Source organism: Schistocerca nitens, chromosome 3 (assembly GCF_023898315.1).
Source record: "Schistocerca nitens isolate TAMUIC-IGC-003100 chromosome 3, iqSchNite1.1, whole genome shotgun sequence".
NCBI classification, from domain to species: Eukaryota; Metazoa; Arthropoda; class Insecta; order Orthoptera; family Acrididae; genus Schistocerca; species Schistocerca nitens.
The window spans coordinates 66050324-66069346 of NC_064616.1; positions in this window are offsets into that span (position 1 = coordinate 66050324).

Consider the following 19023-nt stretch of genomic DNA (forward strand, 5'->3'; position numbering starts at 1 on the left):
CTCACCCCATTAATTATAATTCCACCCCACATTTCCAGTCTGATCGGGGATGCCTTTACCTTTTCCTCCACATCTCTACGTACCTCTTTTCCGAATCCTGCCTCGGGCATGGATGTGTGTGATGTCCTTAGGTTAGTTAGGTTTAAGTAGTTCTAAGTTTTAGGGGACTGATGCCCACTGCAGTTAATTCCCATAGTGCTCAAAGCCATCTGAACCATTTGAACCTCTTTTTCCTTGTCCCTCCCCATATTTTTTCTTCCCTTCGTATTATGACCCCACAGACGCCCCAGCTACTCCTTCCTTCCTAACATGCACTAACCCTCCATCGAACTGCCTATCAGTTCTTTATTCTTACACCTACACCCTTCTACTATACTCAACACTTAACCTTTTCCCCTCCAACAACAGACCGTTTTTCCCAGGACAGGTCTTTCAACTTATAGTGCAAGTGGAATGCTTTATTCTTAACATCATCGTTTTTAAACATGATTGAAATATATTCTTATTGTTTTCATTTTACGTTTGGTTTTCCCGTTTTAATTAAAAAGAAATAAAGAGAATAGAGTTTCTTTTATATAAAATCTTCATTACAGTTATCCTTCACAAACTTCAAAAATATTTGTAAATATTTCACAGTTTAATTTTTGTTTTTCGTCTTTGTGTATGTTAGTGTGGGTTATGGTGCCGCGGACAGCCACGTCCCCGCTCATATGGCGCGAGGGGAACGACATAGCAATAAAGAAAAAAAAAGAAAATGGGAGATAATTCCATAACGGCGAAATCCTATAGCATAAGCGACTTTGACACTGGGGAGATTGTTGTTGCCAGGGAACTTGGAACGAGTAACTGTGACATGGCGAAGCTGGTCGGTTGTTCGCGTGCTACTATCGTGAGCATAAAAAGCAAAAGGTGTTCGACGTCCAGTCTGGAACCGCGCGGCCGCTACGGTCGCAGGTTCGAATCCTGCCTCGGGCATGGATGTGTGTGATGTCCTTAGGTTAGTTAGGTTTAAGTAGTTCTAAGTTCTAGGGTACTGATGACCTTAGAAGTTAAGTCCCATAGTGCTCAGAGCCTTTTTTTTTTTTTTTTTTTTTTTTTTTTTTTTTTTTTTTTTTTTTTTTTTTTTTTGGACGTCCACGCCTCATCACAATCTGTAAAGCAGGATAGGCGGTGATCTGTGGCAGATTTGACGACAGAGTACAATACTGTCGCAAATACACACATTTGGGAGCACACAGTTCAGTGCACTTTGTTGAACGTGGCGTTTCATAGCAGACGAGCCCAACGTAATCGCTGTTGACCCGACCATATCGTCAGTTACTATTGCAGTGGGCACAAGATCATTGACGCTGGACCGTTGATCAGTGGCAACCAATCATCTGGTGGGATGAATCGCGTTCCTTGGTACATGTGGTCGATTTTCTTGTACCAGATACACCATCAGGCAGGAAAACGCTAGCTCGAGAAGTGTACCTAGTTACGGAAGCAACGCAGTAGGGGCTGTTTTATACTATGGTAGACATTCACGTGGATTTCCATCGATCCTGTGGTAATATTCGAAGTCACCATCACTACGTGAACTTTATTGTGAACCACCATCATCTCCACATGCTTGATGTCTTGCCCGATGGCGATGACATCTTGTAGCCCTTCCACTAGTTTACGGGAATTTCGTGATCTGTGCCTAGGCATACAGTGCCAAACAAATTTGGCAACCCACGAAGGACTTGTCGAACCCATGCCAGAGGGAACTGCCGCTGTATTATGCTCCAGAGGTGGTGCAATATGTTAGTAAGAATGTGGCCATTATGTTTTCGCTCATCAGTGTACCTAGCATACCAGTTGATACAGTTGCTTCATGTTACATTCATCCAAAGATCTGTGAATTCCTAGGTAGCGTCGACTACTCCAAACTCGCCCGGATAGCCGATCGCGTTAAGGCGCCGCACCCGAGATTCAAGGTGGTGCACCTGCCCCGCATCTAATCTGCCTCGTGGATTAACGACGAGGGCTGGTGAGCCGTCCAGCTCGAATGTCGTTTTCCACATCCGTCTAAGTGAATACTGGGCTAGTGCCCTCGTCTCGCCTACGCAAACATTTAGACAACGTTCCCACACTTCAACATCAAATTAATTGAATACGCTGACAAATGGGGTACACAAATTCTGTCCCAGAGGGAGTGGTAGCGCCATGCAGAGCATCCGGCCACCAACTATTTTCATTTAGGTATTTCAGTGCTCCGTCCAAACTCGTTTCCTTTGTATTGCCCTTCGATATAACCGTAACACATTTCATCCTTTCCTTCTTTGCTTAGTACTGACCTGCCGTCTGATTCTTAATATTCATTATCTTTAAACACAAGTAACGACCCGTCCCAGCTTCTCGCGGGCTGTAACAAACGTCAATAGGCCGACAGCTTGCCAGGCGTAGCAGTAGTAAATGATAAATGCAAATCTTCCTCGTAAAGTAGTCTATCAGCAAAAACCGTGTGAAAATCCCTACAGTAGTTTCTGAGCTTAGCCTTCACACATCGACAGAAAACGCGGCGGGGTACTTTATAATACATAATATATAGCGATACGACAATTGCTAGTTCACAGCTAAAATGATACGCTGTTTGTACTGCGTTACATCACAAATTGCAACCACATATCCGAAATTTTTTACCCATGTAACAGCCAGCCACTAGTCTGGCACTTATTTTCGTATGTAGCTACAGTCATTCCATAACACAGTAACGTTAACAGTGAACGTTACATTAATCTTTTGTATTTCACTATTTCGGTTTGTCATTGTCATTAAACATCACAGCAAGTTTAAATTTTTTTTCATATTCCCTGTTTAAACATCATACAATGAATCTTGTACGATATTTCCAAAGTTGTTTCCTAAGATAATTTTATCTTCTGAGGACTTCACGGATTTCGTTTTCGGCAGAATTGATCGCATCATAGATTTCTTTTTTTAATTATAACATGTTTACTGTTCCTCAGTTTAAAAGCATCTCTCTTCATTTCTCTGACTTTTTTATCCATTAAGTGAATTCAGTAAAAATTAAACAAGGACTTACAGGCTGCTATTAAAAATAAACCGATAAATACACAAAACCTGAAAATAATGAGTGGCAAGAGCTCCAGTGGATAGTACGCAGACAACACTAGAGATACATTACATCCACTGTTAGACGTGTTAGCGTCTGGAATTTATGATGCATCAGTGACAAGAGGCAGAGTAGTCGGACAGAAACATTACTATGAGGAGCTATGGGTTTCTATCCCCACTGAGGACGTCCTTTGCTATTTGTCAGTATTATGCAGGTCCGTGAGGTACAGAAATACGTGGTGAACACAGTTATTAACCTTCCTATTCAAATTCCGTGAGGACATTTATAGTAGCACGCTATATGCACCGGCCGCGGTGGCCGAGCGGTTCTAGGCGCTTCAGTCTAGAACCACGCGGCTGCTACGGTCGCAGGTTCGAATCCTGCCTCGGGCTTGGATGTGTGTGATGTCCTTAGGTTCGTTAGGTTTACGTAGTTCTAAGTCTAGGGGACTGATGAACTCAGATGTTAAGACCCATAGTGCTTAGAGCCATTTTTGAACGCTCTACGCTGACCTTTCAATACTGTATCTGACGTCCTGGCACGTGACTATACGGATATGTCAAGAAACCATTTTGAGCCGAAAAGGACACGTATTCCGCATATGAACCACGCTAGATAATACAAGTGCTGTATCATTGGTAGGCGAAAAGTGTGCCGGGACTTTCCCCGGTTCACTAACAATAGCGCCACGTCATCATAACGCGCCTGTGCGTAGCATACAAAGAATTGCACCATAATCTGACACTTAAATTAAAAATTAAAATAACTTTCCAAACTTTTTCAGTGTATGCTTCAATATACTATATTAATGTTAACATTGTGAAGTCTCAGAACGATCAGATGAATAAGTTTTGCTAAATATGTTATTTTAAGAAAGAAATAAGTGGAGCTAAATAATCCAGCTAGAAAGCTAATAATTGTTTAGGATGTGTAAATGCATCTCGCAATTAAGTTATAAGTCTCAACTTGATCAGAGCAATATTTTGGTCAAAATCGGAAGTTTTACAGAAAACTGAAGGCGCTAAACAATAGATTCAGAAAGATGAAAATTCGTGTGTAGCCACAGTTTCATATGAAAACCTTATATCTGTGACAACAATAAGCTACTTTAATTAGTTTTTAAGTTATTTACTAAAATACCAAATTTGGAATGGTTCAAATGGCTCTGAGCACTATGGGACTCAACTGCTGTGGTTATCAGTCCCCTAGAACTTAGAACTACTTAAACCTAACTAACCTAAGGACATCACACACATCCATGCCCGAGGCAGGATTCGAACCTGCGACCGTAGCAGTCCCACGGTTCCGGACTGCAAATTTGGAATGAAAACGTCCTTAATCATAATAAATTAATTATCATTCATATTTCTTAATAGAAACTCTTAATTACAGTACTTGATTACATTGATGAAATAATACAGCTATACCAGTTTTCAAGACTCTATTATAAATAAGTCATCTATTGTCGATTCCGTTCATAAAATTTTAGATGGCAGAGTTTAAATGCAGGCGAGGTAAAACTTTTCCAATAAGTAAAGAAAACGTAACTCCATTCATGTAAAAGTTAAGAAGATTGTAAATTGTTGAACGGCAGAGCTACTAATTAATGTGTGTCCGATAAAGGGGCCATTTAGATGCTGCTGTCTGTGCCTAGAGCTGTCGATAGCGTCTAGAGATGTTGATAGCGGATGTTCCTTTCAGCGGTCCGCTGCGCCCGTATATAAACACGGCCAGAGAGACAGTGAATAGACACACCTCGCCCTGAGATATAAATCTGTCCGCGTTCGCTGTGCCTCGGATGACATCAGAGCTAGGTACCTATCAAAAACGCTTTCAGCAAAATTAGGAAGCTAATTCGGGGACTGTACACTGTTCTGGGTCGCTTAGCTTTCACGGAAGTAACTGCTTCAGAGCAGCGCGTAATTTTGACAATAACCGCGTGGCAAGTGGCGAGATTATTTTCCACTTTTAAGGCGAGCAATTACCGACTGGTGATGAGAAAGCAGAGCGATAGACGATTTTACCTGCAACTTTCCGTAGAGGTCGCCTCTGAACTGTTAATAGTGCTGTTTCCGATAGGAACATTAATATCAGGAATATTATTCCGAGTATATTTTTTGCGTGTGAACTTTTACTGAGTATATCAATCAGTTAAAACTCAAAACTTTTATTTATAGTCGTTATTTCTGATCCCACAGAGTAAGTAGCAGGCAGTAACGCTTTCTCTCAGTGAGCACAATGAGTAATGTAAACTAGCAGACTGGAAATTATGGTCCATGTATTCTCCATAGCTTTCTGGCTGACCGCAAAAATAGTTTTTAGGCTCTTGCCAACGGCGAAAGTAGGCGTAAAGCATGCACAGACAATGTGTCTGTATGAAAAAGACACAACAAAAGAAAAGACCAGTTACTTAGATTATTTACCCGCCACCCCGCAGTGTGTGTGTGTGTGTGTGTGTGTGTGTGTGTGTGTGTGTGTGTGTGTGTGTGTGTGTGTGAGGAGGTGGATACCATTTTCCCATTACAGATAATACGAGGGTCGTTCAATAAATAATGTGCTCCACACTGTTTTTTAAAAAACCTATTAATATACATAGACAGACGTCCTTGTTGGTGCTTCATATTAGATGTTTTTTCTGTGCGCCGGTGAAGTTTCGAACCGTTCTGTCAGATGACAGAGCCGTAGTACAACTCAAAATGACGTCTAGATACGACCCACGTTATAAGCAGATTGCTGTTATTGAATTCTTGTGTGCACAAGAAGAAACCGTGGTGAACATCCATAAACGTATGTGTGCAGTTTACGGCGATGCTGCAGTTGACAGTAGTACAGTTGGGCGATGCGTAAAGAAAGTTACAGCCACAGGAAATGCAGAAACACAGCTCCGTGATCAGCCACTCTCAGGTCACTCCTACCTAAATGACCTCCGACGTGTTGATAAAATTTATAAGCGATGAGAAGAAACGTTGCTAGCAACATACACAAAAGCAACCACAGTTGAGCGCGTTTCAGTCATAAAAGGGAACCTCCCCATCGCACCCCCCTCAAATTTAGTTATAAGTTGGCACAGTGGATAGGCCTTGAAAAACTGAACACTGATCGATCGAGAAAACAGGAAGAAGTTGTGTGGAACTATGAAAAAATAAGCAAAATATACAAACTGAGTAGTCCATGTGCAAGACATGCAATATCAAGGAAAGTGCGAGCTCAGGAGCGCCGTGGTCCCGTGGTTAGTGTAACGAGCTGCAGAATGAAAGGTCCTTCGTTCAAGTCTTCCCTCGAGTGAAAAATTTAACTTTTTGTTTTCAGTTTATGTGTCAAACTCTTATGTTTTCATCACTTTTTTGGGAGTGATTATCACATCCACAAGAAAACCTAAATCGGGCAAGATAGAAGAATCATTTTACCCGTTCGCCAAGTGTACTAGTTAGGTGGGTCGACAACATATTCCCGTCATGTGACGCACATGCTGTCACCAGTGTCGTATAGAATATATCAGACGTGTTTTCCTGTGGAGGAATCGGTTGACCTATGACCTTGCGATCAACTGTTTTCGGTTCCCATTGGAGAGGCACGTCCTTTCGTCAGCTAATCGCACGGTTTTGCGGTGCGGTCGCAAAATACAGACACTAAACTTATTACAGTGAACAGAGACGTCAATGAACGAACGGACAGATCATAACTTTGCGAAAATAAAGAAAGTAAAATTTTCAGTCGAGGGAAGATTTTAACCAAAGACATCTCGTTCCGCAGCTGCTGACGCTAACCACGGGACCACGGCGCTCCTGAGCTCACACTCTCCTTGATATTGCCTATCTTAAGCATGAACTACTCAGTATGTATACTTTGTTTATTTTTTCATAGTTCCACAGAACTTCTTCCTGTTTTCTCGATTGATCTGTGTTCAGTTTTTCAAGGCCTATCCACTGTGCCAACTTATAACTAAATCTGAGGGGGGTGCGATGGGGATGTTCCCTTGTTAGTAGTAAATGGAAGGTATTTAAAAAACGCCACCATTGAGCAATGCTCTCACGTGACGATTTGTTACAAGCGTTGTATCGATATGTTATCTCAATCACAGGATCATGCGCTTATGGACAGACTGTTTGAGCAACAATCACGATCTTGTACAGTCCCTCCAAGCTTCAATACAGTTCTGAAATCGTGGAGGGAGATACGTGTATCGGATATAGTGTTCAAGCCTTCGACCTGTCTTCGCAGGTTCTCAAGAGATGTTGCTGGGTATGCAAACCCGATCGGATAAATCAAGACGTCTTCCCCCATCAGCCTCCTAACGTTACTGACTAAAGTGACGTAATGGGCTAGATGATAGAGACTTAACTTCTACTATTCTCTAAACAAAACTCGGGAACTTTACAGTCATTCGAAGTCACAGTTTTCGACTGCATGAAGCAGAGAGTAAATATTCGCTACAGCAGTTGCTACTCTACTAGTTGGCATCGCAAGCAGGAAAGACCACGGCTGACATCATGGCAGTATTTGATATTATCGCTAATAATTACGTTGTGCCATTCGTCTACCTAGTTGCATCTTTTGCCACATCAGAGACATGTTACACTGGTGCTTGGGGTGTGACAGCTTTGTGCGTTGATTATGCTTCTAGAAAACAATTCCTGATTATATAATTGAGACGTTGAGTGCAACATAGTTTGTAATTTGAGCTGTAGTTGCTGTGCAATCAACAATGTGTGATTGCCTGTAGTGGAGTCCCCTTGTGAATTGTACACCACTGCCATCTGGAACCTCAAAAGTGAACTACTTTCTGCCTTTCTGTTGCGTACGAATTAGTACACAGTGATAAGGAGATGTGGGCTATACAGTGGTGCGACTGCTTTCATCGTAGGAAAACTGGGCAGGAGCAGAACTGATTAACGAACAAGTTAACACAGTAAACAGAAGATTTACTTAACTCGTATTTCTCAAGCATACAAAGATGCATTATGAATAATGCAGCAAGAATTAGAGTCTAGCTATCACAATGTCAACAAGATGAGGCTCGTTGTACTAAGCACGAGCGATGATGTCATAGCAATGAGTCTGCAAGAGCAAGTTGGCTGAGCGCCTGACACCGGCCATCCTATATACTCGTAGCATCGGCAGAGGGCGCTCGTGGTACAGAGCAAGTGGAGGGGTGGCTCGGCAAGTGTGCTCCACTGGGTCTGCCAGAGCCCGCTCACGGATCAACAATGTCCACTCGTACACGGAAACAAGCAAAGTAAACGCGCTGTCTGTAGGCGAGATGTCGATAGACTCACGCGAATATCAGACTGCCTCGCTGAGGAAGAGGCAGGCGCCTAAATACATGATAGGGTACGTCGCTATTGGCCGCTGGGACTAGTCTTTCAGTATATGATATGCAGTTGTAACAAGCTCAGCGTTATTATTCTCAGTACGTAGCTTGTACTCAGTTTTATTTACCTTTACTGTCCTCCATCAGTTGTATTTCTGTGTCCTTCTTCCACAGATTATATACCAGTTCATTGAACAAACATTCCCAGTTACTTTCATTGGCTGGCTATCTGACATACTAACAAGGGAAGCGGTTTCTCTTGCTACTAACAAGGGTAGTTCACCAACATGACTTATTTTAAGGAGGGAAAAGCGCACCTGAATGATATCAACCGCAACAATCTATCCCGCTTGAAAATTTGGGCCAACATTCTGACATGACGCAGTTATGGCCTCCTCAGTGCAGCTTGTTAGTAGCTCATTTCATCCCACAGCAGCCACCTAGTGCTCGAGCGTGATGAACTGTACTGTGGAGTGAGTAAGAGGTTTAAAAATTATTGTTTTAACACTGGTAATATACTTTCTTGATTGTGTGAAAGTAGCACTACTTAATTATTAATATTTCTCTTCTGCATTATTTTCTTTGGATTTTAAAGCTGGCACTGTTAAAGTGAAGCATGTTTACAGCAGATTCACTATTCTTCAACGTGATTGGCATGATTAAACTGAAATCGAAAATCATTAACTTGAGTTCATAATAAATTTTTAGCTGCGTAGGATTATTCACTTTGCCAGGGTGAGTCACGTAAGATGTAACACCCCGTTTATTTTGTGAAACCGAAATGCAATGCGATTTATGGCAAATCTTAGAGCTTCGATCTGCACGCATGTTTTTGTTTGGTTAATGGTTTTAGCGCTGGTGTCAACCAAGGTATTGAAGTATGTTTTTTTAAACGGAACTGTGTACTTTTTATAACTGTTTTCGACAGCTCTTTGGAAGACAATTACAGTGATATAGCGTTTGCTAATGTTGACGTTGAAACCTATCGTAAAAAATTCGAGAAATGTCCTAGAACGTGAGAGCACACTGACTGGAAAGGGAATTTGCGGTGCAGACACTGCCTAGCGGCCGTCTCGGACCAGACTGCGCAGTTGTAAGAGGGGGTTCCCAGGAAACACTGGATTACTTTTTAAAAGCTCTATATTTTCAAATTGTTTACAGAACAACGTTATCCCCTTAAAAATACTCTACAGTGGAACTAATAACAAATGTCCCACCGGCGCTTCCCCTGTTAGACACATCTTTTGTAGTCATCTTTAGAAATGGCTGACAGTCCTCCTTTTTTTTTTTTTTTTTTTTTTTTTTTCTCCTCCTTCCTTGACTTCTTCAGTGTGGCCAAAACGGTGTCCTTACACGCCCCTTTTCATGTGTGAAAATAAGGAAATTCGCACGGAGCCGTCAGGCGAGTAAGGTGCGTGGGGCAGCGGAACCATGCCATTATTAGCCATAAAAACTGTCTAACAGAGACGGCTCTGTATACAGGTGCGTTGTTATGGCGGAAGAACCAGTCTCCTTTCTGCCCCAAATTGGGTCTTTTTTTGACGAACACTATTTCGCAAGCTTCTTAAGACTTCCAAATAAAAGGTCTGATTGACAGTCCGACCTGGAGGAACAAACTCTGAATGAACTACTCTCTTGGCACCAAAAAGGCAAATCAGCATTGTTTTGATGCTTGATTTGACTTCATGATTTTTTGGACAGGGTGACGATGAATTGTTCCACTGGCTTGACTGTTGCTTTTTTTCTGGGTTGTAACCATAGCACCATAACTCTCACCAGTAATGACCTTCGCCAGAAAATCTGGATCAGTTTCAGGTTGTTGTTTCAAACCACATGTTTCAACTCGACGTTCCTTTTGATTGTAAGCCAGAACCCGAGGAACAATCTTGGCAGCAACCCTTTTCATTCCAAAATTTACCGTTAAAATTCGATGAACCGAGCCCAAAGATAACCCACTAATCTCTGATAGTTCATCAACTGCCTGTCGACGGTCTATGAGCACAAGCTCTGGAATTTTTTCAATATTTTCGTCGATTCGGATAGTTGATGGACGTCCAGAACGTGATTTGTCATCAATCGACATATCGTCTTTCTAAATGGCGCAAACCACTCGTACACTTAAGATTTTTCCACTACGTCATTTAGGTGAGTTTTCAGCATCATATTTACCAAGTAGAAAAGAAAATATCACAGCTGCACGTTGTTCACTTAAACTTGCGATCATAAAAACCGAAACAAGAACAAAACAGCGCTAGCAAAAACAATCACTGCGCATGAACAGAACAAGCCAGGTCAACGACAACAGAGGCTTTACTGAACTGGCAAAGAGTTGCACTGTACATCCCTATCGACAGAAATGCGTAGTAGACAAGCTCCGCCCACGGCAATGTTGTTACGGATATATTTTACCCCCTCGTATACCGTAAGAGGCCTGCGCTACGGGAATGAAGCTTTATTTCCCCTTGCACCAACCTACGACCTAGATGGAGGTTCACCTACGAATGTTGTAAGTGGGAATGCTGCATACGCTAGCATCTAGCGTATCACAAAGGGATTAGGAAAACCACATCACATTTTTGTAGCCTCCCAGATTTACGTGAGCTGAAACAAAGAAATCAGTTCTTCATTCTTCAAAATGAAGAGGTCTTATACGCTACAAAGGTCAACTACTGTGTTAAATATCTGTTAGAAGTAAGGTCGGACCTCTCTTCTCCTGTACGTGACTGTGTGGTTCTTAGAGGTAAAATACGAGCTGTCGGACAATTGTTTCTAATTACACTGCTCTAAATTATATCCTATGGGATACATTCGTTGAACTAAACATTTTATGAAAAATATTTCGGTAACCGCCTGTATACAGCAAAATAAGTTTCATCCTGAACGTAAGCGCATAATGGCAGTGTTACCAGCTACGTGCAATACACGCTGTCGAAGTATTTGACATTGCAGTGCATTTTCGGACTCATATAAATGAAAGAAACAGTTTACTAACGATGATTTGCTAACCACCCAAATCATATAAGTTTTGTCTTAAAAATAACCTTATCCTTTATTTAATCATATGTCCAAACATTTGACCGTGGACTGAAAGACACATTTACTATCGCCGTTCGAAAAAATGATGAACAGATGTAATTACAGTGCATAATGTGGTAGAGCATGCACTGACTGGCGACTGGACGACACATATCGTCTGGCGTTGTTGGGGCTTCGTAACAGACTGTATCTTTGAGTGCTCCCCAAAGAAAGAAATCAATCGAGAGGAGTGAAATCAGTGGACTTCGCAGGCCATTTGACAACAGAATTTAGTCCTATCAAACGTCCTGGAAAGTCATTCAGTATTTGCGTTGCAACACGGTACGAATGAATTGGACAATCGTCGTATTGCAGCCACATATCCAGCGGTCCTCTTATAAAAGAACCAGCAGAATGTTCGTCAGAAATGGTTTGTACGAATATCCAGTTAGAATGCCTGAGATGAAGTAGGGTCCCACAATGTAACTGCCTATGATGTCGTACCGTACGTTTAAGCTCCGGGGCCGTTGATGTTGCACCTGAAGAAGGCAGTGTGGTTTTTCGGGTGCCCGTAGTGCCTGTTATGCAAATTTACATTAGCGTGGTTAGCAAACGTTGCTTCATCGGCAAAGAGCATGCAATGGAGAAACGTACGGTCATCTCTCAGTTGCTGAAGGCAAACCGACAAAATTCTCTACGTCGTTCGACATCAACGGATGGACCTGTAAGGGTTAGGAGACAACCTCATGAATCCATGGACCTTGTATGTCAGCGGAGGACTGTTCAAGCTGGTGGAGGCTCTGTAATGGTGTAGGGAGTGTGCAGTTGGAGCGATATGGGATCCGAGATACGTCTAGATACGACTCTGACAGGTGACACGTACGCAAGCATCCTGTCTGATTACCTGCATCCATTCATGTCCATTGTGTATTCCGGCGGACTTGGTCAATTCCAGCAGGACAATGCGACAACCCACACGTCCAGAATTAATTCCCCCCCCCCCAGGGGATCCACAACTCTTTTGTGGATACGTGCGTAGCGAGCACGGGACCCCGAGCTGATGTGGCCTTCCTTCCTTTCCGGGCTGCATACCTTCCCTTTCCGCATCCTTCCCCATCCCCCATCTTCGCCCCTCCCCCTCACCTATGGCTCTTTCCTTCCTTTTCTCCCCCTCTGGGGGAATGGTTTGTGCCTACGTCCGGAGACGGACGCTTGTAAATGTACCACATTCTTCGCCTTCCTTACTTGTAAGTCTTCGTCCTTCCTTTGTCCTTCTCTTTTCCTTACCTCTTCTCTCTACCCTTTTCTCTGCTGCGGCGTTTGAGACCTCTTCTTTCCTTTCCCTTTCCCTTTCTCTTTCTTCCTCCCTGTGCGTGTCTGAAGGCCGACCCACGCACTTCCATGCGTAGCCGGTGACGGGGTAACGCGTAATTCCCCGCCCCAGGTAGACAGGTAGGACACATACGTACCCCCTGGTAACGGCCAGGCCCAGGGAGGGGTGATTACCCGAGCTGATACCTTCCGAAAGTGCCGATTGGTCCCTCCGTCCGTTTGTCGGGAGGTGTGACCTGAGGTGTGAACAATCACCTAAGGCGGGAGTGCCCTCAGAGAGGGCCCCCACAAGGGAGGAGCGCGCCATCGGAGACGCCGGTAATCATGGGGGATTCTTCCGCAATGGTTTCCTCACCTTCCACTATGTCTGCTCACAAACGTAAGTTCACTGAGTCTCAACCACAGTCAGTTCTTCCATCGTTGCCACAGTTCCTTGTTGTTTCTCGGTCTGACGAAGGTCACGACTTCTCCACAGTCAACCCTTTCATTATTCAGAAGGGTGTCGACGCAATTGCAGGTCCTGTAAAGTCTTGTTCCAGATTACGGAATGGCACCCTGTTGTTAGAAACACACAGTGCCCTCCAGGCACAAAAATTGCTGCGTACCTCACTACTACACACTTTCCCTGTCCGGGTGGAACCGCACCGTACCTTAAATTCCTCGCGTGGAGTTGTTTATACACGCTCCCTCGATGGACTGTCTGACGAAGAAATTCAGCACTACCTGTCAGACCAGGGCGTAACGACTGTTCATAGGGTTATGAAAAGGGTTGACACGAAGATCATTCCAACCCGCACTGTCTTTTTGACTTTTGACAAAGTGCAACTCCCATCGAAAATCAAAGCAGGCTATGAGATAATTTCCGTTCGTCCTTACGTCCCAAACCCTACGCGTTGCTATCGGTGCCAGCGATTCAATCACACCAGCCAGTCCTGTTCTAATCCGGCCAAATGTGTTACGTGTGGCAGGGATGCCCATGAGGGTGCTTGTCCACCTCCATCCCCTCGCTGCATCAACTGTATGGGTGACCACGCTGCTTCCTCTAGAGATTGCCCAGTTTTTAAGGACGAAAAGCTCATCCAGGAAATAAGAGTGAAGGAAAAGGTGTCGACCTTTGCTGCTCGGAAATTATTCGCCAGTCGACAGCCCACCGTGCCTCAGACAGGCAAATACAGCACTGTCCTTGCTTCTCCTCGGCCAACAAAGGAGGCGGCCACGCAGACTTGCGACCTCACCTTTAGTGCCACGGTCGTCCGATCGGCCAGCGCAAAGATCGCCCGTTCAACTTCACCACTTTCGCCTACCCACTCTTTGGCTCACCCTTCGTCGGGTTCTGCTAAATCTCGAGCCCAAAATTCAGACACCAAGTCTTCGAAGAAAGAGCATACTCGTGAAGAGTTTTTACGTACGGCAACTTCACCACCATCGGTTCCTCCTTCCTCTAAACCTCATACTTCCAAGAAGGCTACAAAGAAACCCAGTTCCTCTCCTTCTCCGCCAAGGCGTGTCCCATCCACAGCGCCGCCTGGCGGAAATCGCCCTCGGCCGTCTTCTGTGTCGCCGAGGCGCACTGCTGGTGGCCGGTCAACCGGCCGATCGCTGGTGGCAGGAGCTGCTCCTGACCAACCTATGGATCAGGATCTTCTGCCTTCGGCTGAATGCCATTCCATGCTGTCGGTCGCAAGCTCTGAGCAGTCGTTGAGTTGACAGCACCCTTGGTTACATTCCTCCATTTTCTGTTCACCCTATGTCCATTATCCACTGGAATATCCGCGGCATTCGAGCCAATCGGGATGAATTGTCGATCCTCTTACGATCCTACTCGCCGGTCATCTTCTGTCTTCAGGAAACAAAGCTGCGTCCCCATGACCGCTTTGTTCTCCCTCATTTTCAGTCCGTCCGATATGACCTCCCCTCTGTGGAAGGCACTCCAGCCCATGGAGGACTCATGATTCTTCTCCATGATACTCTCCATTATCATCCAATCCCCTTAGACAGTTCCTTCCAAGCTGTCGCCGTCCGTCTTTCCCTTTCTAGATACACGTTCTCTCTTTGTACTGTATACATTCCATCATCCACACCAATGGCACGAGCTGATCTCCTTCATCTTCTTGGTCAGCTTCCACCCCCCTATTTGCTGGTTGGGGACTTCAATGCCCACCACCCGCTTTGGGGATCTCCACATCCTTGTCCACGTGGCTCCCTATTGCTAGACGTCTTCCACCAAGCGGATCTAGTTTGCCTCAACACTGGGGTCCCCACGTTTTTGTCTGCCTCCACGACAAATTTATCTCATTTGGACCTTGCGATCGGTACTGTTCCGCTTGCTCGGCGCTTCGAATGGTTCGCCCTTGATGATACACACTCGAGTGACCACTTTCCATGTGTCCTTAGGCTGCAGCCTCAACTGCCATATATGCGCCCGCGACGCTGGAAGTTTGCCCAAGCCGATTGGACACTTTTTTCGTCTCTAGCGACATTCGATGACCGTCGCTCTCCCAGCGTCGACGATGAGGTCACACATATTACCGACGTTATTCTTACAGCTGCGGAACGTTCAATACCACGCACCTCCGAATTGCCCCGGCGCCCCCCAGTTTCTTGGTGGAACGAGGCATGCCGTGACGCAATCCGTGAGCGGCGACGTGCTCTTCGCATTTTCCGTCACCATCCTACTTTGGCAAACTGTATCCGCTATAAGCAACTCCGTGCGCGATGCCGTCGCGTCATCCGCGATAGCAAGAAGGCAAGCTGGCAATTCTTTATTAGCTCCTTTAACACCTTCACTCCCTCCTCGGACGTTTGGAGTCGGCTTCGACGGTTCTCAGGCGCGCCTAGTTTCTCCCCGGTCTCTGGGCTCACTGTCGCGCATGATACCTTAGTGGACCCCGTCGCAATTTCTAACTCATTGGGTCAGCACTTTGCTGAGATTTCGAGCTCTTCACATTACCCGCCAGCGTTTCTCCCGAAGAAACGTGCAGCGGAAGTGCGACCTCTTGCTTTCTCCTCTCAAAATCGCGAAAGCTACAATACTGTTTTCTCCATGCGGGAACTCCAACATGCCCTCTCTTCTTCTCGCTCCTCCGCCCCTGGATCGGATGGTATCCATGTCCAAATGTTGCTGCATTTATCAACCCATAGTCTGCGTTACCTCCTTCGCCTTTATAATCGAATTTGGACCGACAGTACCTTTCCCAGACGATGGCGGTAAGCTATCGTCGTTCCCATTCCGAAACCTGGAAAGGACAAACATCTCCCCTCTAGCTATCGCCCCATTTCTCTCACGAGTAGTGTCTGTAAGATTTTGGAGCGTATGGTGACTTACCGTTTAGCTTGGTGGCTGGAATCACGCAGTCTTTTAACACCTGCCCAATGCGGATTCCGAAAGCATCGCTCTGCAGTTGACCATCTTGTTGCTCTCTCCACTTATATCATGAACAATTTTCTCCGGAAACGCCAAACGGTAGCAATATTTTTTGATCTGGAGAGAGCATACGATACCTGTTGGAGGACAGGCATCCTCCGCACACTGTTCTCTTGGGGCTTTCGAGGCCGGCTGCCCCTTTTTCTTCGCGAATTTATGGCAGAGCGAACATTTAGGGTGCGGGTGAACACTACTCTCTCCCGTACTTTCTCTCAAGAAAACGGGGTACCCCAGGGCTCCGCGCTGAGTGTTGTACTGTTTGCCATCGCTATAAATCCAATTATGGATTGTCTCCTTCCTGACGTCTCGGGCTCCCTCTTTGTGGACGATTTTGCGATCTACTACAGCTCTCAACGGACCAGCCTTCTTGAACGACGTCTTCAAGGATGTCTCGATCGCCTCCACTCTTGGAGCCTCGAAACCGGCTTCCGTTTTTCTCCCAGTAAGACCGTTTGTATTAATTTTTGGCGACGTAAGGAGTTTCTTCCGCCCTCCTTACATCTAGGTCCTGTCAACCTTCCGTTTTCAGACGTCACTAAATTCATGGGTCTTATGTTTGACAGAAAACTGTGCTGGTCCTCCCACGTTTCCTATCTTTCGGCTCGCTGTCTGCGAACGCTCAACACCCTCCGTGTCCTGAATGGTACCTCCTGGGGAGCGGACCGAGTGGTCCTTCTCCGCCTCTATCGCGCCTTAGTGCGCTCGAAATTGGACTATGGAAGCATAGTCTACTCCTCTGCTCGGCCGTCTATTCTTCGGCGTCTCGACTCTATCCACCACCGTGGATTACGTTTAGCGTCTGGAGCTTTTTACACTAGCCCTGTGGAAAGCCTTTATGCTGAGACTGCTGAACCTCCGCTGTCCAATCGGCGAGCGGTCCTTCTGAGCCGTTATGCTAGCCATCTGTCTTCCATGCCTGCTAATCCAGCCCATGACCCTTTTTTCGACGCCTCCTTTGATGTAGGGTATGCAGGCCGCTCCTCCTCCCTACTACCCCCGGGAGTCCGCTTCCGTCAACTGCTCCATTCTCTTTCCTTCCGCTTTCCTAAAACCTTCTTGACAACTTGGGGTACAGCACCGCCTTGGCTCCGTCCCCGGATCTGTCTGCTCCGTGATCTATGTCAATTTCCCAAGGATGGTACACCTTCACTTGTTTATCGTCGGGCATTTGCTGCTCTATGTGCACAAATGACGGACGCCACCTTTATTTACACCGACGGCTCGAAAACATCGTTGGGTGTAGGGAGTGCCTATATTGTTGGCGACGCCCCAAATCACTTTCGGCTTCCCGACCAGTGTTCGGTTTATACTGCGGAGCTTTTCGCTGTTCTCCAGGCTGTCCACTACATCCGCCGCCATCAGCGGATACAGTACGTAATCTGCTCAGATTCTCTCAGCTCTCTCCTCAGTCTCCAAGCTCTTTACCCTGTGCACCCTCTGGTCCACCGGATCCAGGACTGTTTGCGCTTGCTCCACCTGGGGGGCGTCTCGGTGGCGTTCCTCTGGCTCCCGGGACACGCTGGTATCTGTGGGAATGAGGCGGTTGATATAGCAGCCAAGGCTGCAGTTTCTCTTCCTCGGCCAGCTATTCAGTCGCTTCCCTTCACCGATCTACGGAGCGGTTTATGTCGCAAAGTTGCTCAATTATGGCATGCGCATTGGTCAACACTTCCCCGAAATAAATTGCGGGAAGTGAAAGCCCTTCCTTGCGCTTGGACCTCTTCCTCCCGAACGCGTCGTCGGGAGGAGGTAATTTTAGCTAGACTCCGGATAGGGCACTGTCTTTTTAGCCATCGACATCTTTTAAGCGGCGATCCTCCCCCACTCTGTCCCCACTGCTGTCAGCTGTGGACGGTAAGACACCTTTTAATTGAATGCCCCTATTTTAATCCGTTACGCTCCCGTCTACAGCTATCGCCTGATCGATCGTCGATTTTAGCAGATGACACGCGCTCAGCCGACCGCGTTCTCCAGTTTATTAGTGACAGTGAAATGACGTCAGTCATTTGAAGTTTTATCGGGGACTATCAACCCCTCTCTGTAGTGGACTTTTAAGCCTTGTTTCTGCTTTTAGTGTCTCCCATTTTTTGAGTTTCGTTCCCATTTTTGCTGTTTTCCATTTTCAGTATTTATTATTTCCTCAGTCACGGACCGGGCGCTAATGACCATAGCAGTTTTGCGCCCTAAAACCAAAAACAAAAAAAAAAAAACGTCCAGAATTGCTACAGAATGGCTTCAGGAACACTCTTCCGAGTTTAAACACTTCCGCTGGCTACCAGCGTCCCCAGACATGAACATTATTCAGCATACCTGGGATGCCTTGCAACGTGCTGTTCAGAAGAGATCTCCACCCACTCGTACTCTTACGGATATATGGACAGACTTGCTGGATTCATTATGTCAATTTTCTCCAGCACTACTTCGGACATTAGTCGGTCCATGCCATCTCGTGCTGCAAAACTTTTGCTTGCTCGCGGGGACCTTACACAATATTAGGCAGTTGTAACACATACTTTGGCTCTTCAGTGTACCTTATCTATAGAATTTCGGCACAAAAATATTGTTAAATTAATATTGAACGTATAGCCTATGTACGTGAGGTTGACATTTGACGTACTCCCATTACTCACTGTTTGCCAGGTAGAATTACCTGTTCTCGAATAAAATTTCAAAAAGCTTTCGGCGGGTAAGTCCAGCTCTCGCCTCCTCTTGCCGGACCTTCAGCTTTAGGCAAATAAGAGGTCCCTTGTTGTCGTTATACAGTGCAGTGCTTGTCGCGCTTGCATTAGGCAATGCAGTCGGCTGCACCAATGACAAACAACCGGTGCGCGCAAAGTT